The 26781-nt window shown below is 32.5% G+C and overlaps 1 protein-coding gene across 2 annotated transcripts in view; it reads left to right on the top strand.

Annotated features, from left to right (window-relative positions):
* Positions 1-26781, top strand: part of LOC106106526 — a 76070-nt gene that overhangs the window by 43649 nt on the left and 5640 nt on the right. The gene's annotated exons all lie outside the window — the stretch shown is intronic.

Raw genomic sequence — 26781 nt, 5'->3', positions numbered from 1 at the left:
CCAACTCGAGTTGAGTTGATTTCCAAATCATGAAACACAAGAATAACTTAAAGTTAAAAAGGATTTGTATGAGATAAACTTAAGAAATCTAAGCAAGAAGAAGGTTAGAAACTTTTATTATATCCATATAAAAAAGAAACATTTAAATGTATATTTTCCTAAAACACTGGATAGATTTTGATGAAATTTTATTACATTTTTAGGAATTCAGAGATTTTCCAAATTAAATGTCAAATAATTCAATTTTTTTTTCATATTTTTATATTTTCATATCAGCATAGTTTAAATACGAATATGTCTACTAATTGTTGTGCCAAATGAATTGAATAAATAAATTATATGTTTTTCAGTTTAAATAACCGATGATGTACACTTCTGATGACATTTTAAATTAGTATTGCTTAAGCGTTCATTTTATTAAGTATTCCTTTTAAATTATTCGCATTGAATGTTCTACGAGTATACTCAAAACAATAGATGCAATAGATTCAATTCAATTTTAATATTCGAAGTTTTCATATGCATTTTGCTCGCGAAAATGCTCAAGTATGGCACAGCAACTAAGTTGGTACCAAAACGGCAAGTTGTGGGTAAACGAGCGTCCCTCGTATATTGCCTTCATTTACCAATATTACGTTTTAAGGAGCTTTAGAGGTTGCAATATTAAACTAGTTATTGTATTTGCTTCCACAAATTTAATTACCGGTATTAAATAGTTTAGGAAACCGAATATTCAATGTAATTACTGTATAAATACTAGCAAGGTATTAATTTAATGCCGCACCTAGAGTTCTTCATTATTATCTAACTCTGAACCTAATCTTCAACACATTGGTTCGAAAGCGCCGCTTACAATCTAACAGACGTCATTTTAATAGAATTTACAGTACGAACGTGGCCTTGCTACTCAAAACGATGGTAAATACATAAAAATCGTATTAAGCAATGTGTGTCGGCAATCACGTTATACCAGTAACTTAAAATATAATTCTTAATAGTTAATAATTAAGTCAATGTTTTTTTTTAAATGAATTGGCACAAATTAAGATCTTTTAGAACACTTTGTCATAAAATTTACCATCACTAGTGAGAGATTTCATTAACTGCATAAATCTAAGCCAAATTGCTAGCATAATTAACTTCCGCGTTTTGCGCTCAAATATTAAAGCGATTCCCAAATTAACAGCATATTTGGTGTGTTAAATAAGCTTTGTTATAGTACGCTATAATTAATTTTAAAACATAAATAAAACATAATAAAATAAAATGCTTAACATGACTCGCTAATCTGCTTGACAGTTAAATAGCAGTAGAGATCAGAGAACCAAAAATACACAGAGAAACCACAAAGACCTTATTTTAATAATTGAGTTATTTTAATGCAAATATTTCCTGTTTACAATTAATAATATTAATATTCATTTGAACATAAATGGCTGGATTAATCAATCTTAGGTCTATCAATAAATACTGGGTTTATTATATAAAATACTTTTACTAGTTGACCTATTTTTGGTCCACTTTTGTAGCGATTGCTTTCTAGGAAATAGGAAACAAACTGAAATAATAACCACTTATACCTGAGAACCAATTCCCGGATAAATTGAGTCTCGAGTCTCAATTTTTACTCTGTCGGACGTAAAGCGGACATCGCTCGGAGACTATAAACTTGGCACTACTCCATGAGGCTTTTAAAAAACCTAGTGAACAAATAAAATGGAGGTCGTCTGTTTTGTCAAATCCGCAATACGTGAACGCTCTCCCGGCCCGCGAGCCGTGTGCTGATTTTATAGCGCCATAAAATCTCGCGAAACGAGCCCTTAAATCACAACGTTGGGTCGTATTTCATCGTTTCGGTTGTCAATGTTTATTTTATATCATATTTTAGAGATCCCTCCCTTTATAAATCACGTCGGGATTGATATACATTAAGGTCACGTAGTTTTGGCAGCGGTGCTTAGTCTGCCTCTCTCCCGCACGTTGCGCCGTGTTGACAAGTGGTCGTGCCAGATCGCGTCATATATTGTCCTGAAAAGAAAATTTATTTGCACAAATCAAAGCAAATCGAAGTGTAGAAAAAATAACTAGATATAAACACAGATAAAATAGTACAATAATAGTAATAAATACTATAAAATAAATTTACTCAAAAGGTTAGTTGTAATGGATTTATTATTTCACGTAAGCATAGTTCGTCTTAAAGACTGATGTTCACATGGTCGAACCATAAATGTATTTATTTAAATAATTCATTAGAAATCTATATGTTGGGTGCCCGATTGGATCATTACATTTTTCAGTATTCTTATTCTTATTATAATAAAAGAAAAGATTTGTATTTGAATATTTTTGTATATATTTAAATAACTCATAAACTATTGGGCCGATTTCAAAAATTCTTTCACCATTAAAAAGCTACGTTATCAGTAAGTAACATATAAATTGTTTTATTTCCCCCGGGAGAAGTTGCAACTATCACCTAGTTATATTATACAAAGATAGAGTAATAAAGTGAAATGTGGGAAACTGTGAGAAAAATGTGAACAGTTAACCCTGAACATTCGGTCCTATTGAAGTTGTAATAAGTTTTTCGCGGATGTGCTACAATCTGCTTCGATTGGCCGATTTATTTAGAGCCACTGGGGAGGGATTACTATAGAAGTTGTTCACGTATTGATATATTGTTAGATCACATAATGATTTAGATGATCTGGACTTTATTTCATCTAACTATTCTAACTAACCTGCTTTGGTTTTGTTTGTTTTTTTCATCATAAGCTGACAAAGCTAAAACAGCGATAATATATCTATGAACATTTGCAAATAGATGAAAGGCTGCAGATGCGTTGCTTATATAAAATAAACAAAGCAGAGATATAAATAAAAGATTTCAACTGCTTAACGGAATTATATTTACAGTATACTTTGTCCCGGAGTCAGTCATTTGAAATTGTACACGTATTAACGGAACCACTTGAGGCTTGTCACTCGATGATAAGGGGCTCATAACTATATTCCTTATTTCCACTACTGCAGTGACTTTCTCTTGGCATCGTAAAAGCTTAACTCGACAAACGTTGCATCCATTCGCGTTGACAACAGACACATCTAGCGTGCAAGTTGAATTATTATTTGCCAAGGGTTGAGCAAACATTCGCACGGGGATGCAAGCTCACTGAAATGACAGTGGAATATTTCCTAAAGAGATGTAAAATGTTTTGAATCATGTTAAGATGTTTGTGTTTTCTTAAACTACAAAATTCAATATTTATAAAATCAAACAAGTTTGTATTTGAATGTTAATATTTATGATACAATAACTTTCGCCCGCGACTCATTTCGCGTGGGATTAATAAAAACAAGTAAGTAGCCTTTGTGTTCTTCCAGACCATGCTCTACATCTATGCCAAATTACATCCAGACCCGTTCAGCCGTTTAGGCTACAAACTCTAACAAACATCCATCCGTCCATTCCATTTAAACTTTCACATTTTTAATATTTCATAGCATTACTAAATTAATATTACTCGTAACTTCTTAGTATTTAAATAAAAAAAGACAAAAACTGTCAGATTTGAAAAACTTGTTTACTTTATAAAAAAATGTACAAAGTTTTAATTTACTCTTTATTTAGGTTCTACGTCAACAATTATCACCTTAGCAAAGGGTACACATAAGTCGTCGGCAATCGCCGAAATGTAAATAAATTTAATTGAAGTCTCGTTCGTCGTCGAAGCGGACCAGAAGTAATCCACTTAGGATTAGTCGTAAACAAGAGGGGTCATTGTAGTGACAGCGATCTGTTAACGTCGTACTGCAAAGAAACCATATGCCTCTTGAAATTAGAGACCGTCCCGAGTTACGTCATCGACGTCCATAACCTAATAGCAAAGTTTAATAAACTTTAAAATATATTTCAATCAGGCTTTTTTGCTAAGTATTTCACTAACCTCTATTAAATTAGTAAATTATTTAGCAAAAGAGTCTTACCAAATGAGGTTAAGTTAACTAATTTCTTTTTGTAATCGTTTATCTTAGATCATACTAATCACGTTCAAAACTACCATCGTCATATATGGGTGGATTAAAAAAACCGCTTAAATACTTAACTATGAGTCAGTTAAGGGCACGTGTCCTGCATTGTATTTGTCTTGAATCAGACCTTACCAAAGTGTAACTGATAAAGGGCCTGTTGGTATTGTTCGGAGAGGCATTAGGCCTTAATCCGTCCGCGGGCGCGACTCGTTAGGTTGATTGTGCCGTGTCGGCCGGCAGATGGCCGTAGTAATCCGAACCGTTGCACATTGCCCCTACTCTCCCCTCCCCCACTGCCCTCCGGGTCCTCCGTGAATATAGCCTCTTTGTGTTTGTTGCATCTGCAGGTAAATTGTGCGCCAAAATTGGGCCGTACGTTAGCCGAGTACGTGCTCCTTTCATACGAATACGACTGTTATGAATTATTCTTGAAAATGTATTGTTAACGTTGCTCTACTGTTGTAGTTTGTTTATTGTATTATGTGAGATTAAATATGAAATAACAAAAAACTATTAAACAGTATTATATTTTTCACACAATTAATGTCTAAAATACTGCTTTCAAGGCCGTGTTGATTTAATATGATAATTTTACCCTAAGGGACTGATTTAAGACTTTGAGTACGGTGAAATACTATCTCTAGGTTAACTATTTCATACGTGACGTATTATGGTGTTATTTTTTGTCTAAAATATTGTTATTGTTTAGAAATATAGTGTAAGTAATAAAATACCTTTATGCATGTAATAAATTTTATGAAACGTATTGGCAATCACAGGTAAGCGTTGGACTGTGTGCCTACTGCCTACACTACTGCCTACTCGAATGCTATTTTCTGGCAATTTGTCTGTGTTAGATAAATTGATCCACTCACTCTCCGGGGAATTTGTATTCGAATGAAGTAAAAAAAATATGTATACATTTTTCATATTACACGAAAGTTGAAATTATTTGCTGACATGTTATTAAAATGAAGTTAACGATAGCCTGTTCTAATCACTAAAATAAAAGGCAATTCGAGCCTCTAGTTAGTAATGAAATAAGGCTATACTAAAAGAAAGCTTAAATTTTAAATAAATATTAACAAAAATGATATATTTAGAGTGAATTGTAAGTTAAAACTTTTTTGACAAATATGAAATAAGCAAAAAAAAAAACCGTTACATAACTAATGATTCTTGCAAAACATTAACGTGAATCTCTTGATCAATTTAAATTTTTGATTCGAGCTACAAAGTAAGCGCTGATCCCTCTCATGTTCCGATCTCATTAAGCTTAGTAACACGGATAACGAATGATTGCGAGCGTTTCTTCATAACAAATACTTTAAAATACATTTAGCAGTAATCAAAACTTTTATATAAAATGTTCTTAAATCGTTCAATTATTATTTTTCAATTTAAGAAATGTGCAAGCTATTTGGTTCAGTCATGTTGACATGTAGAAAAATCTGCCATCAATGACTAGAGTAGACTAAACTAGTTACTTTTCATCAGTTTCCTTTCCCGAGCAAAGTTGATTCACAAACAGTAATCCAAGGAAATTGCAATAAACTTAATAAGGTGTATCTAATTCGATATGATTCAGACGGAGCGGCAAAGGCAGCGGCAACAGCAAGTATAAACAAGGCCTAATCTCGTTGCACGGTCCGTTACGTTTGCTGAACAAACAGCTATTCTGTTTGTGTAGACAATAGCTAAGTACAATAATTGCACATGAAGTGCCCGAGAGAGCCGTGGCTTGTTGGCACAGCGCACCCGCTAAGCCCTTCCTATGTGACTAATGTTTGCGTATGGTAATGAGATGTTAATGGGTGCACGCTTCCACCATGGTCCAACTAGATCGTCGTTCGATCAGTCATTCGAGACCACCTTTCGGCCAGTGTTTGATTTTGCTTTCTGAACAAACAACAAGTTCGTTTTGTTTAAAAATGGAATGTAGCATTCGCTTCAAAAGGCAGCTGCGAAGTGCTACGTGCTGTGTATTTACAAGATGCTAAATAAATGTTCGATGTTAGCGCGTGCCTAATACTATGCTTCAAATACCATCGACAATTATACGCAAGATGTTTACTAACCACGTCATTTCTGCTACCACTTTTTACGGGAATTCGAAACAATAAATACCATTAGAGATTTATAATTTAAAATTGTTTTTACTACAAGAAAAAAAATCATTAGGAAATTTAACCCCGTCAAATCCAAATACCATAAAAATTATTAATTTTCATTTTTATCTCGTCCAATATCCACATTTTGCTTGTATAACAGTATCCTGGTATTAAATAATAATAAACGATATCGCTTCGAGATACGCAAATAAAACAAGAGGAGAAACGGTAACAAGCGCCCGTAGAGAACTTCGCTTACGACCAACAAAAACAAAAGCGTATTTGCAAAATCTAAACTCATACAAAAGAGTTTAAACTGTTAGCTTTAAGTAAATTCCCAAATTAAGACATGCAAAATCCACCCGAAAACCCTTCGAGGCATTGTTAGAACAATAAATTCGAGTAATTAATAACAAAGAAATTAACTGACTTATCATTTTTTTCTTACCAAGCTTCTTATTATAAATCAATATCTGTTATTCTTTTTATCTTTATGTTAAGACGTATTTCCTCAAATAATATCATAACAAACCATAAAATGTAATAAATCGCAAGCAAATGTTGAGATAAAATATCACAGGTTTCTGGTCCTTGGAGTCGGATTTATTAGATAAATAAATTTGAAATCTTAATTAAAATGGCCCGAGTTTGGCTTATTCTTTGCAAATTTATCACTAGACCCCAAGTAACAGGGCTACGACGACGCGTTGTTCCGATAAAGTTTATTTTATGACTTGAGTGAGAACGTTAATATTCATTACAAGGGTGAAATGAACTAACTTCATTATGGGATCAAACGGTGTAAGTGAGCGTAGTTTCACCCTTTTTATTTATGTATTATCAAACATATAACCTAATACTAAAAAAAAGGTAATATAGTGAGAGTAACAAAAGTATATAACTAAAGCATGATTCATGTGTGTAAAAATTTCCATATCCCTTCACATTCTTACATTTTCGTAAAAATAATTACACGCTCAAAGGTATTTTATCGCGCAGATCGAAATCAAAGCGAAGTTTTTAGACGCTTTTCATTTCTCATTTAAAAATATTGCGGTCGTTTCACAAGTTTATTTATGTTTGAATATCGATCAGGCAAGTTTCACGAAGTTCTGTTATCTTTGTTATACAGAACTTCTGTAGGGCTGTTCTAAGTCGGGACGAAGTTATGTCGTATTGTTTTATTTGTATTGCCGACACTGCGCAAATATTCTTGTAGAATAAAAAGTTACATTTGAATTACAGTTCATCGTCTACCCGAAATTTTCCTGTGACGTCACTAACTTTTAATTCAATTCCAATTTCTCACAAATCATTATGTTTTCATTATTATCATTATAAATAAATATTCATAAGTAAGCACTTACTGCATTACAGTTACAGCTGGTCCCAAGTCTTTGTCCTTTGTCAGATAATAATAGTCCATTTAGTTCACTTGAAAAGTAAACACTATGAGCAAATTGCATAATGCCTGAGCTATTGTGATATTGTATGCTAAACGCGGAGCAATATGTACCATTATATTCCTTATTCAGATACGATCAGAACAAAACATTTGAAAGAAGACAGATATGCTAAAAGTATTTGTTTTTCACCATTTATACGTGTGTATTTCAAACATCATTCGTTTGTTACGATATTTTTAAATTTACTCTCGATTGTGATTGTTATTGAAAGTTTCAATTTTACGCAGATTTAAAATGTAAATTTATCATGTTAACCTCTATACAAGGAACTGTCTTAGGTATTTAAGGGATTGGGAGAGCGCCAATTTGTTTAAATATTGAGATTTATGAAGATTTGTTAGAGATGCAAACATCAGCAAGGATCGCTGGGATCGATGAATTTTTTTTTGCTGGTGATTTCAACCTATTTGTTAAATAGATTTTTTTGGAATGTCACTAGAGATACAATCGTGACGGGTTGTAATTAAAAATCGATTTACGAGCGTCCGCTGACGGTACATTAAACGGTGAAATAAGTCGTAGTTCATGTCTAAATATCAAAGGTAAACTGTTTCCACTGCCGCGCGTCACACGTGATCGAGGTTGACTGACACGGACAGTGTTAAATATGTATACAAATTGTATCAACAGCCATATTACCACATTTTACCATGCTTTACTATAATATTTAGTTAGTTCTATTAGGACTACCTAATTGCCCGTAAATAGACTACGTCAACTGACAAGCAACATTTTTTTATCGTTCACGAATATAAAAACGAACTTGTTATGTAGATTCGAAATTGTGCTAGCTTTTACAGTTTTTGTTATTTTACTAGTTATTGGGTAAAAACAATCTTTCTACAGAAACTGTTCTTTTGTGCCAATTTAAAGCAGCAGATGGTTACTTCCAGACTAACTATCTCTTATTTCTGTATCAAATTTCATCCAAATTCGTAGAGCCTTTCTGGAATTATCGGATAACGAACATGCGAGTACATCTAAACGTTCGCATTTATATATGACCAAATTTTTCCCGGGGCATTGTTCGCACAGATTATTTAAAAAAAACTAGTAATAAATCTAGCCTATGATGTCCGTGAATAGTTTAGCATCAGGATATGATAGATTTTTTCAAATCGATTCACTAGTTACGCAGCCTAGTCAATACATACAAATAAGATTTCTTAGATCGAAATAAATTACACATATAACATAATTTATTGATTCGATTGCAATAGAAAATATGTTTATATTATTAGAAGCAAAATTATCATACGCACTTATCAAGTCCACAATATTGAAGTGATTTATTTTCTGTTGAAGTCTGGGGCAGGTTCTTGAAATAGACGAGGTCGATACCGCCTCGGAAATGCTTTAATAGTAATTGCTCTATGAAGATGTGAACGTAAATGCCTGAAACTTTTCAATATCGACGTATTTCTCTTTACACAGAACTTATGTACTCTTTAAGTACACGAGTCTTTGTTTATTTAAGCTCTGTTTTTGTATAACCATTATTTACCAGTTGTAACTTACGAGATAATATTGAACATGATGTCAAATTGGAATGTCTGCGCTGTAAGAGCTACCGTAGACTAGACTTTTTATCGGCCGATTCTTTATTCGAGCGATTAATCCTTCAGTGTTGTGCTAAAATTAAGAATTTGATATGTGTTTGACAGCGGGACCCGATAAAACTATCGGGTGATGGAATATCTGGAGTATCTGTGTGGTCTAACGGTAATCGGAAATTGAACTTGTGTTGTAACATAATTATATTATTCTTGTGTTATAAAAAGGTATGTTTTATTTAATGTTAAGGTGTGGCCAATGAAAACAACATAATATCGTGAGGCAAGGAGCGAGCCTTTGTCGTTTCTAGATCTGCAATTCTTCATGCGGCATATCTAAACGAGCATCGTAACGACACCCGTGTAATCTTACTACGTACTCGCTAACTTAATACGGTTTTAAAACAAAATGAACTCTATTTCATAAAACATACGATTCACTTCTCTTGGACAGGTAAATTCTAGAAGGAGACAAGAAACGTCTTATGAATAATGAACTTTATAAATGGTTTCTGATTTTTCATGTACTTTTGAACAATCGCGTGTCGTATACGTCGATTGTTTTTACGAATGAAATAAAAATTAAAATGTCCAAGACCAATTATTACTATAGGTTGCAATAAAATATATAACTAGTCGTCCCTTTAAATCTCGTTTAAAAAAACAAAGATCACTACAAAAATACCGATTACGGCTCTCAGAATTATTACAACAAACGTTACATTATTAAAGAATATGAACAAAATTGCTCCTTTTCTGCAACTTCTTCGTTCTCGTAATTAAATTAATGAAAGCCTTTACATTTAATTCATCAGAAGCCTTTAGAATCAAAGGCTAAGTTTATTTAAGTTGCACTGCAGAAGCGGAAACAGAAAAGACTTACGTTATCACAAATTAAAAAAAATCTTACAAGGTATTCAACGTCGCTTCTCAAATTCAATACAAACTAACAATATTTTCGGAATATGTTTCAGTTTTAATCATTTTATTCTAGATCTGAAAGTCATCTCCAGGCATTATTATTATCATCAGCACAAAATATATAGCCTTTAAGGGCTCGGTACCTACTCTTAGCTAGAGGTTACTATGATATGACCTAACCAATACTGAACGCTTATAAAATGAACGTTAAACATCTTATATTTATCCTAACTCCTTATACTCTGTAAAATACAACTGTATAATCTTTTCTTTATTACAAAGCAGCATTTCTTAATTATTTTACATTTATGCGCACTTAATCAGTAAAATTAAAGTATAAGGTGTTAAAATCCATTATATAGAGTACATCTATTACACACATAATTGTTCCCGTATTTGCTGTGAGTGGTCGGATTTGTACACCGTAGTGTAGATGGGGCACGCGGCCGTGATCTCGCATCAACTTGCGAATAATTAAGTGCCGCCCTCTACCGACGCGCCGCTAAGTGTTACACTTAATTATACCACGTGAGCGCTCCTTAATACCACTAGATTACAAGCTTTGTTTTGATTGCCCCACTAATCTCGAACATTCAAATTAATTACGCTCCTCAATTACGCTACACTCTCGCGTCTTTTTTGTGCTTCTAAGATAGATTTATTTTAATTAAAAGAAAGTATTATGACTAGTTTTTGTTCTTTGATTTTGTTATTTTTATTACTACGACTATTATTATATTACATTTTACAATTGTTAAATATACGCATGGCCTACGTACAAATAGCACTATTTTCACTGAATTTTTTCACTGAAAATGTTTGCCTTTAAGTACATTATAAAGAAAAACTTTGAATAAAATAGGTAGATGCTACGAAAAATATTCAAATAATACATTTTAACAGTGTACACAGAAAAATTAATTGGCAACTACGAACAAAAGCCTATGGACAATGCCCTTCCCCCCCTCTATATTTACTGAAGTAAGCAATAATGTCTTATGTGTTAGTGCAGGGAAATCCGTCAGTCGCGACTCTGCAATTTAAAATCATTGGTTATCGGTATTTGTCCATCCACTTCCGTCCACAGTACGCGCCGTGTAAGCTCACCTTTAGAACACGAGACGTAATCCCGACGGGCAGCTACACTATCAATTACCGTAGCTCCGTAGCATCTGAGCTAGTTGACACGTGCCTACAAACGGACATCACTAATGACGGCTACGCCGCTACGGACGCACAAAGCGGTGCACTTAATGAACTTGTCTTCACATGTTTGTATTGCTACAGTTTAGCTTAATTAATTAAGTTATATGCTGCATTAAATGTTGAACTGAAACTGAACATCTGAACTTTGAGATCATAGAGATATGGCATATGCAATTACGTCCTGGATATTTATATAAAAAAACTATTACGTTTATATATAAACTAGCTGTTGCCCGCGACTTCGTTCGCGTGGTATTTGAAAACATAGGAACTATATAAATAACAAAAAGCTACGTATCCCTACCGGACATTTCTCGGGGATGAACCTTATCCCATGTGTACACCAGACTTTGTTTTATATCTGTGCCAAATTTCAATAAGATATGTTGAACCATTGCAGAATGATCAAGTAAACATTAAAAAACTAAATCAATGAATCCCACGGGCACCGTAACTATTCCCGAGATAAAAAGTAGCCTATATGTTCTTCCAGACTATGTTCTAAACCTGTGCCAAATATCATGGAGATCCGTTCAGCCGTTTAGGCTACAAACGCTAACAAACATCCATCCATCCATCCTTCCATCCATCCATCCATCTTTCCATCCATCCATCCATCTAAACTTTCGCATTTATAATATTAGTAAGATTAAGTATATATAAATATATTCCATGTTAATTTTGGATAATGCATCATTCTAATGGTAAAAAGATTTTGAAATAGGCTCACAAGTTTTTGAATTTTTTGTTTACAAAAATAAATGTATTTTGTCTTTATAAATAGTTTAGAAAACGTAGTTGACTGTAAAAATATATTTTATTTGCTTGCTTAAGCTTTAAAACTGCCAGACTTAAAAAGTGCCTTCATGAGTTTACGTCAAATCCGCTTTACTTTTTTTGTTATTAATGTATAAGCTCGCAAATGTCAAGGGTGTAACATAAAAATAAAATTTACGTCTGCCATATTGTACTTAATGTCCTTTAAGGATTACGACTTAATTTTGGCCTTAACACAAAGGACATTAAGATTTACGTTAAATTATTCTTGCAAATTATAATAACTTGAAAAGGTATACATGTTTCCTGACAATTAAGTTACTTGTTTTTATCCGACAAAAGCAATAGCTTGCTTCAGCAAAAAAAAAATTAAAAAGTTACTAAGACGAAAATCCTGTTTATTTCCAATTTTTGTTTACTACTCTAATACAGTAAAATATCAAACATAACATAAAATCATACTCTCCTTCAAACTCACATCAAAAGCGAATTTTCCAAAAAAAAAAACCTAAAATCATCAATAACCATTAACTTCACCTTGCCGTCGCTCAAATCGAGCTTAAAATTCGTCAGCCATCGATCAATATAAAAAACAAAGTGTAGACTAATTGCATTTACTTTGTAACTTTGAACATCGGGAGACGATAGTAATTTGATACAAGAACCCACACAGCTGCTTGCTGCCGGCTTCGCTCCCGGATTAAGGAATTACTTCCTTTAAATTACTCACGAGCTCGTGTCTTTACACGCATTAAATGTCTGCGCTTAATTAAACTTATGACGTACTTATGTTATAAATATAGGGTTGCAGTACAGTACTACTTTGTAGACAGGCATACAAAATATTTTAGAATTACATTTAGAATTTTTGAGATTATCCTAGTAGTGATTAAGTTTGCAATAGAAGATTAAATTAACATTTATTATATTTACGGTACTGCCATATGTTTAAGTAAAATGACTACAAACAAATAAAATATTCATTAAATTTTAATAATCAAATACAACGCTTTACGGATCTGATAACCTAAAACTACATGTCTTGTAGTGTTGACTAGTATTTATAAAAATGCAAAACTAAAATATTTAAAGTAAAAATAAATCGTTAAAAAGCTATTTGTGGTTATTCGGAGGGTAATGCGTTCTGTGAACACGACATATTAGATTTAGGTCGTCGATGCGGTGTTAAGGGTCTCAGAGAAAACTACTTTCGGACTAATGTTAAGGTAACATCAATGTACGAAGGGAAAGTGGATTAAATATCCTATACAATGTTAGATAGTTTATTGTCACTACAATTCGGCAACAAACATCTTACTTGATTATTTTATAAGTTGATGTATTAGTTTGTTTATTTTCGAAAACATTAATTTTGTCGATTTACGAAGGTAGTCGTTATTAGATAACTTTCTGATTTGAACCAAGATATTAAGAAATAAATGCCTACCAAATAAAGTATAAGGATTGTACTGTACATCGAAAAGACAATAATAAAAGAAAAAATTAAAAGCATTATTTTCTAAAAATTAGCAAAAGTCGTAAAAGCGTGTATATTGCCAGTGTTTATATACAATTTTAAAGTATAAATTATTTTGAAATAGTTCTAACAATAAGTTACGCTGGACACATGAAAGTAGTTAAGTCACTTTGAAACTCAACTCCTTTTGAAGTCTTTTCAAGTGGTTTAACCGCAGTTTCGCGCCTTCATACTTAACTTTTACAGGGCAATTTAAATCTGTTATCGCCGGAAATGTAACAGTTATGAAGATATATTAAATAACTCTCATAATATTGGAATAGATAAACTAACTCTATCAGCCTTACAAATAAACGCGGTTTAAATTTAAACTTAGGAATAAACTAAGTATAAGCAAAATTTGTACTAATATTTGCTTATACTCAGTTTATTCCTAAATTTACTTTATAGCGCGTTTATTTGTACGGTGTATAGGAATTACAAGGTTGTATTAAGATTGAAAGGATTTTACACATAATTTAGTATATAATTAAAGTACTACAACTGCAAATATTTTTAATATTAGTATTTTAATCATTGTTAATTTTTATTTGGATATGCAGTTAAAATAGAATTAAAAATAAATCATCGAATACATAATTGAATGATCCAAGTCAACTTCAGCTTAGATACAACTCAATACAAGCCTTGTCCGAGCAATCAGCATCCAGAGATCAATCAGAATTCAATCAGGCCGCTAACAGACAACGTCGGTATTACGTCTGTCACTATCAAACCCACACACAATGATCGTTTCCACAGCGGAAACTTGTTTTAAAACATTGTATAATAGAAAAAAATAAAATCTTCTTAAGAGACTTTTAGAGATTAAAAATAATTAATTTATTTAAAGAAATATAGCGAAAACAGAGTTGACTACTCGTATTATCAAATGTTTACTATGTTATTAATAACAAAAATATCATATCCAACAACGATGTGTTTAGACAAAAACGTTTAGAAAACAACAACACGCCTCTATTCAGAATGTGCTAGATAAACAGTATAATAGCTTGATTATTTCGTGGCCTATTTATGTCCGGCTTATACGGACTAGCGCAAAAGTGTCGGAACCAATTTCACTCCTATACAACATTTGTGGTTAGTTCACAATGCAGCCTGAATTTGACATTTGTAAAAGTAACTATTGTCCGCAAAATTTAAGTCTTTGTCCTTAATTTTAAACTAAATTGTATTGTATTTGAATGTCTATTAAAATATCGAAAAATACAATTTAAGAGTCAATTTCTTTACTTCTAATTACAAAGGATATCGTAGATACAGTGGTCCTTCGAACCGGATAATACCAGCAATGAAACTAATACATCTTGATCATACCGATTCCTTTCAAGCTAAACATTCATTTTGTGTTTTAATAGCCTTTTAAATGCGTTTGTTTTTTATATTAATGAATTGGTATTTTAAATTCATCTTAATAATTAAAATTAAGTATATTCTTACAGACTTCTTCGCTTTTTGGAACGTGTTTAAGTGGCGACGACGAATCGTCCGGTTCTCCCGAAATATTGACCTCGTTATAATACTGTGACTGTGGGTTTCCACTGTAACAACGCTTGTATACAAACTTGCTATCATTTCTCTTATACTTATTTTAAATTAAGTAATCTGTTGTATTTCGCAGTGGAATTTAACGTTTGCAGGATACTTATAGTTCCGTTTTTCGTTTTGAAATTTTTATTAGATCCAACTTACGTTGAAAACCGTGCCCCGTCGTCGTACGTTACGAAGTTAGGCAATCGTATAGCAGTCCCTTATGTTTCGTCGAAGCTATTTCAACTGAAAGTCCCAACTTTTACGATAATACCAGCCATTGCCATACGAGCGAGTTAAAACTTTATCAATGCGTGGCAAAGGATAAGCTTTCCGCTCATATCTCCGATATAATTTCTTACATGAATTTCTATTGCTATCTCGATGTACGACGGAAACGCGTGAATAGGTTAATACACCCCCGTGAAACCAGCAACAACCTAAGTTTATTCCGTTATGACAAGTTTTATCGAAGCATATTATTAAATTGATATCAGTATAACACGCTTACGAAACGTATCCTTAACTTTACTTCAGTAATAACGTAGAAAGTTTCATTTCGAGGGCACAGATGAACTTTCTTGTCTTATAAGTCTTCCCGTTTAACTGAGTTTAATTGTTATTTAGTATTTTAGAATAGTTTAGTACTTTGAGTTGATAAATAAGTTCTTTTGCTCCATCTAATACATCGTTGAGACGTTTCTGGATTAATTTCTTTTTTTTGCTGCAGGTCTTATTGTTTCTAAACGGTCACACTATGAATAACTATGTAATTTTTTATTCACATAATAATTAAAGCCAACTGGAAGCTTACTTCTTAATTATGTATTATGCAAATATTACAGCTCCAAATTGTGGCATTATAGAATTTTGTATAGAAATATAACAAAAAATGTATAAGTAATATAAATTAAATGTAGTTATTACTAAATAGGATGCAAATAATGTTTGTGATAAATTGCCTGTTAGATAGTCTCGAGTGTCTCTAACAATGAGAACGTGGTAGACTCGCTGAGTTGATCTGCACTTTAGCGCGACAGTCAATTACTTCTATTTACTTTATATTTCCTCTGAAATGGCTTTAGTTAGACTAACTTTGGAGACAGTATTAATGAAATCTACATTAGATTAAATGGTACTTGTGGGGCATAAACAGATGCAAGTGTTTGAATTAAGCTAAAACTTTAGTTTAGATAAACCCTTTATCTTAAACGTTTCACATACACGCAAATTAGTTATATCTCATCTCATGTCATATAAAAACAGTTGAAACTCATAGTTATACAAAGGGTCTATCACGAATAATTGGGCGTCAGTTTAGTTAGATAAAATTTGTATAATAATTGGTACTGTATTTTACGCCTAGTAAATCTAAAATTTTGTTGTTAACCCTACGAATAAGTTCTCACGGATATTCTTGATAAACCCTCTGTTTTTCTTCCCCGTATCATCAATCAAATTGATATAAACTAGGTCACGTGACTATAAATTCGATATCATAAACAAAAAATTGACAGCCCTAATTACATAAACATGTAACTCGGTGCCATATTTTATTACACACTTTCGTAAGCTTACAGAAATGTCTTTTCAGGAATGCCGCGAGTTACTACCGAAGTTCAATTTACCTAACATTACACCGGCCCGAAACCGAGACAAATGTACGCACTCGACTTTCATTGCGAGCTTGGGGGGTTCAGACCCCCTATCTCCCTTAGCCCCTTGCGCTCAGAGTTTCACATTTTATGAAAAAATATGATTGCGACCCGAATAACATTATTGGGCCCGGAGATAAACTCACCGCGTAAAAGGAAATACACGAATATGTCGCAAATAATATTAATGGTGAATAATAAGGCGGCAATTGTTCGCTTCATGATTAAATTTCTTTTATCAATGACTATAGCATTTTGCCTTAGTTTTACCTTTGATTAAAAGCACAAATTCTTTGTAATGGCCATAATGTAGGTTATTTAGTAATTCCCTTTCGTTTACAATGTCATTCTTTCTCGATCTTTCTCATTCAGTGGTCAAAATGCTAAAAAAACCTCAGTATTTCATATTAGTTACTACAAAATAATAAAGCAAGATTATTTTTTATTTCCTTCAATTTCAAAAACACCTTGAATGACAATCTGTATCAAATCAAAATGTCACCAAAACTGAATCGAGATCAATGACTTATTACGGTAAAAGATTTTATTTTAATTACATGTAAAACGTTTATGTTGACTGTCGTCCCGAGCACTCGTGTTGCCGCTGTGTTTACGCATTCACTCGTCAACTGCGATTTCACAACGTGGCCCCAACTGTCGCCTTCGTGTTACAAATCAGAAAGCGTTTGTTTACATAGTTAAGTAATTACTCGACAAACGTGAACTGCCGTTGTGGAGTGGACGCGACATAACATGCATGGAAAAAGCGTAAGCAAACATCGTGGCTTGTATTAGTTTAGTTAAAATTACGAATATTAAAAAAGTGAATGGGAATTTTTAAGACTGGGCCGGCATCAGGGTACGGCTTGGTTTGGCTAACGCCCAGGGCACAAAAGAGCGTCATAGGTCTGCGAATTCCATAGTCCGTCTAAATCCATTAACTCCCCGAAAGATGGTAAAAAAGAGGACGCTGTAGAAATCAAAATTAAAAAAAGTATGTCATAAAACTATAAAAAATTATTATATGAAAATGAAATAGTTATGTTCACATAAACACATTGTGCTCAGATTGTGGTCAACAACGGCGTAAACAAAATACAGTGTCTTTGTGAGAAACTTGTCAACTATTGTACTCACAAAAGCTTTTCCCAAATTAAACTCGCGACGTGTATTTTCCTTGTGAGCAGCCTTTGAATTATTATTTCTGAAGCGTTTTCGTTGCCTTATTTTCGTGACATTAATGTTTTTAATTAAAATTTCTTTGTAAAGACTAAAACACTGGTACATTCGACTTTTAAATAATAAATTCTTTGTTTAGTATCTTCATGCGAGTTTTAAAAATAGCCTAGCTGGCATTATTAAAAAAAAACATAAAAATTAGGTTAAAGTTAGTACATAACTCAAAGTTATATTTTAAAAAAACTAATTCGGCTATTGCCATATGTTTTTAATGCAACTGGTCAATAACTTAGTATTAGCTCATTTGCATAGCTTACGATTGCTTTATTAAAGAAAATCTTATATCAAAAGTTGTATACCTGTTACCGTGTTTACATAGGTTTAACCGCATATTTATACCTTTACCCTTACACGTTGTGAATATTTCTTAAACAAGATATTTCAACAGACATTTGTAGTAAAGGTCCAATCACAGTGGAACGTTTTGCTCGTTTGTTATTACAATGGTTGTTATCCTTTTCTCTGTCTAGATAAATAACCTCGTTTAAGGCCAGGTATTTTACCTTTTATCGCCTAGTTTAAAGTATTTCTAACTAAAATCGTTACTTATCCTTAACGATACCCGAGGGTCGACACGGGTTCGAACAATTCTTAATCGGAATCGTACGCTACAACTTATAATAGTAACAAATACGATTTGGGAAACGCTAATGTCTTTGTTTCGTAAACATAAACATAGATTTATAATCATGTTTTAAGGTAATCTTACTAATATTATCAACTAGCTTTCGCCCCCAATTCGACCTCGTGAACTTCAAAAACAAAAGTGAGTACTCTATATGTTCTTCCAGACTATCCTCTACTTCTATACCAAATTTCATCGATATCCGTTCAGCTGTTTATGCTACAAACTCTAACAAAACATGCATCCATCCATCTAAATTTTCGCATTTATAATATTAGTAAGAATGAGTAGTATGATGTGAAAATTTAGACAGACGGATGTTTGTAAGAGTTTGTAGCCTAAACTGCTGAACGGATTTCGATGAAATTTGCACAAAGTCTGGGGGAACACATTGACTATTTTTTTAATTTCACGCGTTGAGAGTCGCAGGTGAAAGCTAGTCTAGATATAAAGAATACTTGACTTTAAAGTAATCAATTCTACAACAGCAAACCAAAACATTACTGAAATAAAAAAAGTAATAGTTTTGTAAATATAGATCAATATTTTCGAACACGTAATTATTAATAGTAATTTTTTATTAGCGTAACTAATAATTTAAGATAGTTCTTTAGACCTCTGAACCAATTCTAAGACTCCTTTCAATTCGTAGTAATTTATAAGCTGCAGTGGTTCCAATTAGTTTCTTAGAAGAGATTTTAAAGCCGCGTTTGATCATTTAGCACCAGTGTAGACCAACCCACAGATATTTATTTCAATTATTATACTTATAGCTGACGGAGTTAAATTAGTGATTAAATTGATTGGTGAATTTACTAAGATGTTTTAAAATAAAATAGTTTTATTACAGTAAAATATATAAAGGTTTTTAAGTTATTTTTAAAAATTACAAGACAATTCACTGCCATCCAAAGTTGCTTAATTGTCAATAATGAAGACCCTTAGCATTGTTTAAGTATGACAAATCTCTGGGATTAGTTAGACTCTTAAGAGCGGGCGGCACACCTTTGACTAAACTATCGCACAATAGTTGTGACATTTTCGATTGTCGATTGTTTCTCAGCCAATTCAACTCTTTAGTTACATAACTATAAATCGAGTAGTGGGCGCACATATATGCTTACAGGAATCAAAGCAAGACTAAACAGCTGTGCTATGGTTTACAGGTGTGAGCATTCTAACGCAGCAGTAAATTTGGTAATTAGTCAGTTAAAAATAACCTACTTATGTGTTATTATGTTTAAAGCGAATGCATAATGCATCGACGCTATCCTGGGAATCAACAACGTAAGTTTTACCAGCAAAACGCAAAGGGGTCAAAAATAATAAAAATAAATACAAAGCCTTAATGACCCGTGCGTTTTAAGTAGCTGCTTCTATAGAGTATTAAAAATATTACCTTATTGCTCCGCACCCTCCCAAGAGGGCATTAAACATTTCGCAGCGCACTCTAGTGGGGTAATTAAGAAAATAAAGCATTGGTATACAGTCTGTGAACTAAAAAGGCCTCGGCTTTACAAAACATTCAAAGGCAATATCGTACATCGATCAAAAACCTCCAAGTTTTTTTATTATTTTATAATTGTTTGTAATTTAATTAAGTGTGTCGTTCAGTTGTAACGTCTTTTGTCTTTTATCAACACATATTTAAAATGGGCGTTCTTAAAAAAAAAACTATTTTATATTAAAGCTTCAACAATATAAGACCACTGAGTCAAATTTCTCGCTAGATATATGCTAGATTATAAAAAAGGAAAGGGCAATATAAAAAAAGCTGGCTTCTTGCCGCGATAAGCAAGACATTTAAAATCAACAAAAATTAAATGTAATCACAAAATTGTCGACCAAACTTTCTCTTTGCCTCATTTAAATATCTCAAAAGATTCAGTATTTACATGAATTCTCAAGTCCCGGCCAAGAAAGTGCTGAGAATAGTTCGTATAAAATAATACTGAGAATCCAAGACGAGGTCACTAAGTTTCCTGAAAGAAACTTTAAGAAAACTGTAACTCTTTAGGAGCTTGTTATAAAATTGGCCGGCTAAGGCAACTGGAAAGAAATCGTTAGTGATTTCTTTCTATCCCGTCTTCTCTTTAAAATTGAAAATGGATACCGTAATCTTATTTTAAAGCACTCGAAACAACCATCTTCACCTTGGTGGTGTGGTCAAGCGCTGGTTTTTGCAAATCAAAAAAAAAACATATATTTTTTTAAAGATAAATCTATTAAAATACTTTTCATTTTAAGTTGAGTTTGAATTTTCTAATAAATGTAAACTCACTAAAACAGTTGACACAGTTTTTAATTTTTTTTTAACGGTTTTTAGACATTTTTTATAAACAAAAATGTTATCTTGTTATTTGACTGCCGTAGGACATGTTTATAAACAAGTATGTCGACAGTGTAAACGCTTTCGTAAACCTAATAATTGTTTAACTGGTAAAATCTATTTCAAACACTGTCAGAGCTAAATACACGCACGTTGTTAAATATTTACATTCAATTATGAGCATTCGCTGACAAACTAGATTGATAAACAATTGGATAAAAGCTGATTAGTTACGTCATTAATGTTCATTAAAAATATATTCAATCGAATTGATGCCATTTTCACATAATTTATGTACATTATTTAGTCAAGAGTCAACAGTTATAACTATTTCAACATTGTTTTTGCAATAACTGACTAATTTCCTGTATATTAATTTGTGTATAAAATTAATTTGTTGAAGCAATGAAATATATTAATTACAATTTCATGCAACATTCTGCTAGTTCAAATCAAAATGACATTAGTTTCTATTTTAGGCGCATTACGAGACACATTTTGTAAAATTTAAGAAATGTTATTTAAAAAATATAATTAAGAAATATTCATAACAATATTAACAATGAGTCTTTAATGTACATATTTCTCTAACTATTCGCTAGGTGAAGAAACAAACACTTGTATGCAGTTCTCATATCAAGTGTGACTTCCGTGTCAACCAATTCTGTGTGTTCTAGTTAAAGTAGTAACTTATTGCCAACGAATACATAGTTTTTTTTATTATTTAATCTATGTGTAACCGTGAAGTGGGCACACATCATAGAGGGCAGCCGTCAGTTCGTTAACTGTTAGCGTCCCTTAACTAACGCTTTGTAGCGCTTTGTATCGCGTGATCATTAGCAATCACGTCACGGTACACAATTAGATTGTTCTAGAAAGGTGGAAATAAAAATTAAGACCATTGTTAAAGACTATGCCCAACCTAAATTTAAAATAATTTAAGTTACTCGTGCATTTTTTTTTGTTATTAAAATTTATATTACAATTTATTAAAAGTTTCAATAATTAACATTTTATTGATAACAACACGCAAAATTATATTTTTGCAAAACAGTAATTATTTGTGACCATAATTTATTCAATATCTTTTTCGTTTTGTCTTTAAAATTAACGTAAGTTATAAAAGAATTAAAGCAAAGAATAAGACATTTTAAAACAATTGATATTTTTAAATAAATTTTGACATTATTGTGTTTATTAGTACAAATATAATGGGTTTCATGTTTACGTTGTTCCTATAAAAAAGCAAATATAGCACGCGCTTCTGTTTTTATGAAGTACCAGCTATGTTCGAGGCTATCAATAAATATTTAATGGAGTACACGAGTACCAAATTAAATTACACACATGTAATTTTCCATATGATTTCTTTATACGGGTTAATTTGTAAATTGAACAACAAGACTAAATTAACCATAGTCTGTTGTTGAGAAAAGGATAATAAAGTACATATGTAATCGGTTTTTTTAATGAACAACTATTTTATTACATGTATATTTTGAAAACAATGAATTTGTGTTTACAATCATGCGGTGGTGCCGTGTCGACCGCTTTTTAATTACGACGGAACACCCCTAGGCTTTTGCTTTCAATAAATTGAAATTGGACGATTAATTTTCGATTTTGGCGTCGCGTCTCCCCTCGTACGCAAATAGCCTTCATGTTTTAATATTTAGAACATTTGCTACGGAAGTAAGAAAGTCGGTGGGAATTTACGGAGACGATCTAACAAATAGATTTGAACAATACTTACGTTATTATGGGTTACTCATGTCAAAATACCTCTACCAAATTGCCTTCTCTCATTATATTGGATAACAAATTCTGAAAGTGTGTCGGTACTGTAAGTTTACGCTTATTTAAAGTAATAAAATATTAAAAAAACTTCATTTATCCACATATTCTATAACAAATCTGGACGATATTTTTATTTATGTAATTCCTGTGTTGTTAAAATGTTAATTTTGATATAGCTATACTAAATGTGTTGTTAAATTAAAAGAAAAACACGTTTACTTAATTAGTTATTGAGTAGTTAACGTTCCACTTTCAGTTTCTAAGAATTAGGACAAATTATACATGTATGTAATCACCGACCTCTTATCGACTATTAGTCGACTTCAAAACTTTAACCGATAAATTAGGAATCCGAGCTCGGCTCGAACTTTGTCTAACAATATCATAATTATGTTTCATTACACTCGATTTTAGTACCATAAAATATCAGGTTATAAATAGCATTTTTATACGTGTTGGAAGACAAGCAAGTGACAGCCTAAATATTAAAATAGCGAAGTGACCGCGGCCTCAGTTACAAATGTGTTTCCTACCGTTGGACAATGGAGAGAATGGACACTTTTCCGTTCTCTGCATTGTCATTTCTTTTACCTAAAACTTTATCAATCACTTTATAACACCAGTTTTTGTATAGGCCTTACACAACTGCCCTATTCACCTGGCCGAGTGACGAAAGTCTCGTTTGACATATGTTGTGGTGTTAGAGACAACCAGTACACTTCCTAGCTAAAAAAACGTACCGTTTCAATGTTTACACACTTTAACAGCAAATACATGTGTGCAACACCATAATATAACAGTATTATAGGTTTCCAAAGATAGCCCTTGTATATAATAAACTAAATACTGAAAGACTAGTCAAAAATACCTCAAACATTGTGACCGGTTGTTCGCGGCAGTTCGTTAACACCCTACGCGGCTCGGCGCGCTTTGTGCAACGTTCCCAATTACCTAGCCCCCGACAATTAAATACATTCCGACAGCTAGCTAGCTAAATTAAAAGCACCAACACCTACAAAGGCCAAATTACCATAGAACGAAAATATTTCAATACTTGAATTCATATTTTAGGATGATTTAAAAAAATGTTTCCAGCTCTCACAGTTAAAGGTCATTAAAAGTTCTTTAACGTTGATTTAATACGAGAAAACTTCAGTCAGGATAAAGTCAATTGAAGGATCTGAGCGGCAATCTCTTCTTTTTAATTTAATTTAGGTTATTTCTGTCATCTACCTCTACATTTCATTTAATAATTAAATGTTGATTAATACATGAAATGTATTTAGATAACGCTCTATTAAAAAGTGTTTTCACAACATTCGTAAGTTTACTTCACAATAACTTGAGCATAAAACACCTGATACCCACTTTATTTTGTATCGAGGGAATATCTCATACGTTTTATCGAATATTTTTCCTTTTCCAATATGTTAAATGAACAATTACATTGAAAGCGAATGCTTCGATGTTTGAAATACAACTACAGTAATCTAGGTTCCAGATACAGATATATTTTAGTACAATAAAAATACATTTTATTTTACTTGTGATATGAAACTCAAAATGTTCAACCAATATTTTTATTTCTTAAGTACATCTATTCTCATTTAGTTTTAAAATCTATTCCTTGATTTGCCTTGAAGGTACAGACGATATAAATTCATCATTACGTTCTTCTGTAATTATTTGTAATTAAAAATTAATTAACAATCTCTACCAAAAATGTAAGATTTAATATTAACTAGCTGTTTCCGTGGGACTTCATCCGCATAAAATTATGAAAATTCTATTTTTACATGTGTCAAATTATCAATTGCAAATGTCAAAATGACATGATGACAAACCATGGCAACCTCGCTTCCTTAATGTTGGCAGCTTGTAGTTTATGGTCCCTTTCCCACATGGAGTTTTTTTCAGTTTATTTATCCTCCAAGTTTAATAGCGTAAAAATATATTGCCTAAAGCCTGCGGTTAGTGTATCTTTTTATTAAAGAAAGAATTATTAAAAAATTTGCTGTGATTGCTGATATCCTACTTCACAAAATAGTATGTATTTACGCTTTATTATATTAGTATAGATATAGGTTAAATAATGTAGCATTCAAAGAACACCGATAAATGAATTAATATGTAAGTGTACGCCAAACGATTTTTAAATGAAAACACTTCAGTTGAACGTATCGGCTTGTGGTCTCTAGGTGATTGGAAGTGGTCCCAGAGTGGTCTCAGTAGGGTTGTGCCTAGTATGGGGTGCTCAGACCCCCAGGAGTGATTCACTTAGTTATATTTCCGACAGTACAAGTGCACCCCACAATCCCCCCTCAATTGTGGTTTGCATATGAAAACTGCGGTTTAATTTTACTGTATGTTTTGAACACTAATATCACCATTAAAACTTGTCCGTCAAAAATTATGTCAACATAGCTGTTGCTCGCGACTTACTACCTTAACCTACTCTGGAAAAAAAACAATAAAATATAGGTATAGCCTTTATTAACAGATAAATTACCTTTCTAATGGTGAAAGAAATTTTGAAATCGGCCTAGTAATTTTGGAGTTATTCCAATACATACAAAAATACAAATCTTTCCTCTTTATAACATTAGTATAGAAGTATAGATTACGATTCTACATTATCACTAAGTTTTTATTAATTGACTATTTAATATGAAATGTTAAAAAAATAAGTAATCTTCTATGCGAAGTAACTGCCCTCTAGTATATATTTTGTAAACACAACGTAGGTTCTGGAACATTAATTGAATTCGTGTCGTAAATTAAAAATAATTAAGTTATCTTCTCAATACAATCTACCTCATTAGTTTTTAGTTACTCCCATTTAAAGTGAAACGTGGAATGTGTCTTTTTATTTGCATTTTATATTAATCAAACCGTATGAAAGCTTACTAATTATTCGCTTCGGTGCGTGTTTGTGATGTTATTGAATTGCACACGTCATCGTACACCTGATATCGGACAGTGATAGCCGCTGAATGCCTTCCAAATACTGGAGCATGTAATTAGTACTGCGTTTAATGTGCTAGCTCGATCTTGATGTCGTTTAATGACATGCATGTAATTTGCAAAGTTCCGATATATGTGCAACTTATTTCGACTGTTACACTTTTAATTATATACACGTCGTATCGATAGATGCAGATATAAATTATGCTATCCGATTCATTCAGAGCCTTAAATTTGAATGGCCATTAAGTTTCTTTTCAAAGTAAATCATCACTAATCAAATGTAATTTCATCGCTACAATAAATCAAGTAAAATAATTCTGCATGAAATGAATAATTCCATTTCATTGAACGAAATGTTGACCGTTTATAACCTCAATTAATAATTATCGAAAATACTGGAATGAACGTATCGCTAAAGACCGCATTGCTTTTGTTCAACATATAAAATTAAATTGCTTTATTGTGCAGCCCAGTGGCCGTCCCCCGCGACCGCTACAAAGTCTCCCCTCCCCCAAAACCTCCCCCTACAATTGTTTGTATGGCATATGGCGACCGGCTCAAGTTACAATACTTCGAATTCACAACTCTTTTCACGAGCCATTTTTTTTAAATAACGCCCACCAACACAATCATTGTCAAAAACAATACACGTTCGAAAATAACTTACGTTATTGCAGCGTTTGACGTGAATAGAGGCTTTATTTTATGTTTTGTTTTGAAATTACGGTGAAGGTTTTAACTCGTTTTTACAAATATAGTGCGAAAAATACGTAAATTGCATCAAATAACACCAGTTGGGTCTTGTTCGTTTGTTTTTTTATCAAAACAAAGATTAACTTTTTAGGCATGACAGTTAATTTTGGAGTTTAAAATCAATAGATTACTTGATTGTGATAAAACAAACTTTTCGTCATTTAATCAATATAGGTGTAATCAATGACAGGATACATTTACATTAACGTAATCCGTCTGATCGTGTACTTGTGGTCTTTATTCATCAATTTACTCGAGCGCCACCCCGCGGGTTCAGTCG

The sequence above is a fragment of the Papilio polytes genome, unplaced genomic scaffold (assembly GCF_000836215.1).
Source record: "Papilio polytes unplaced genomic scaffold, Ppol_1.0 DF822178.1, whole genome shotgun sequence".
Lineage (NCBI taxonomy): Eukaryota > Metazoa > Arthropoda > Insecta > Lepidoptera > Papilionidae > Papilio > Papilio polytes.
This window is presented reverse-complemented; position numbering and strand designations above follow the sequence as displayed.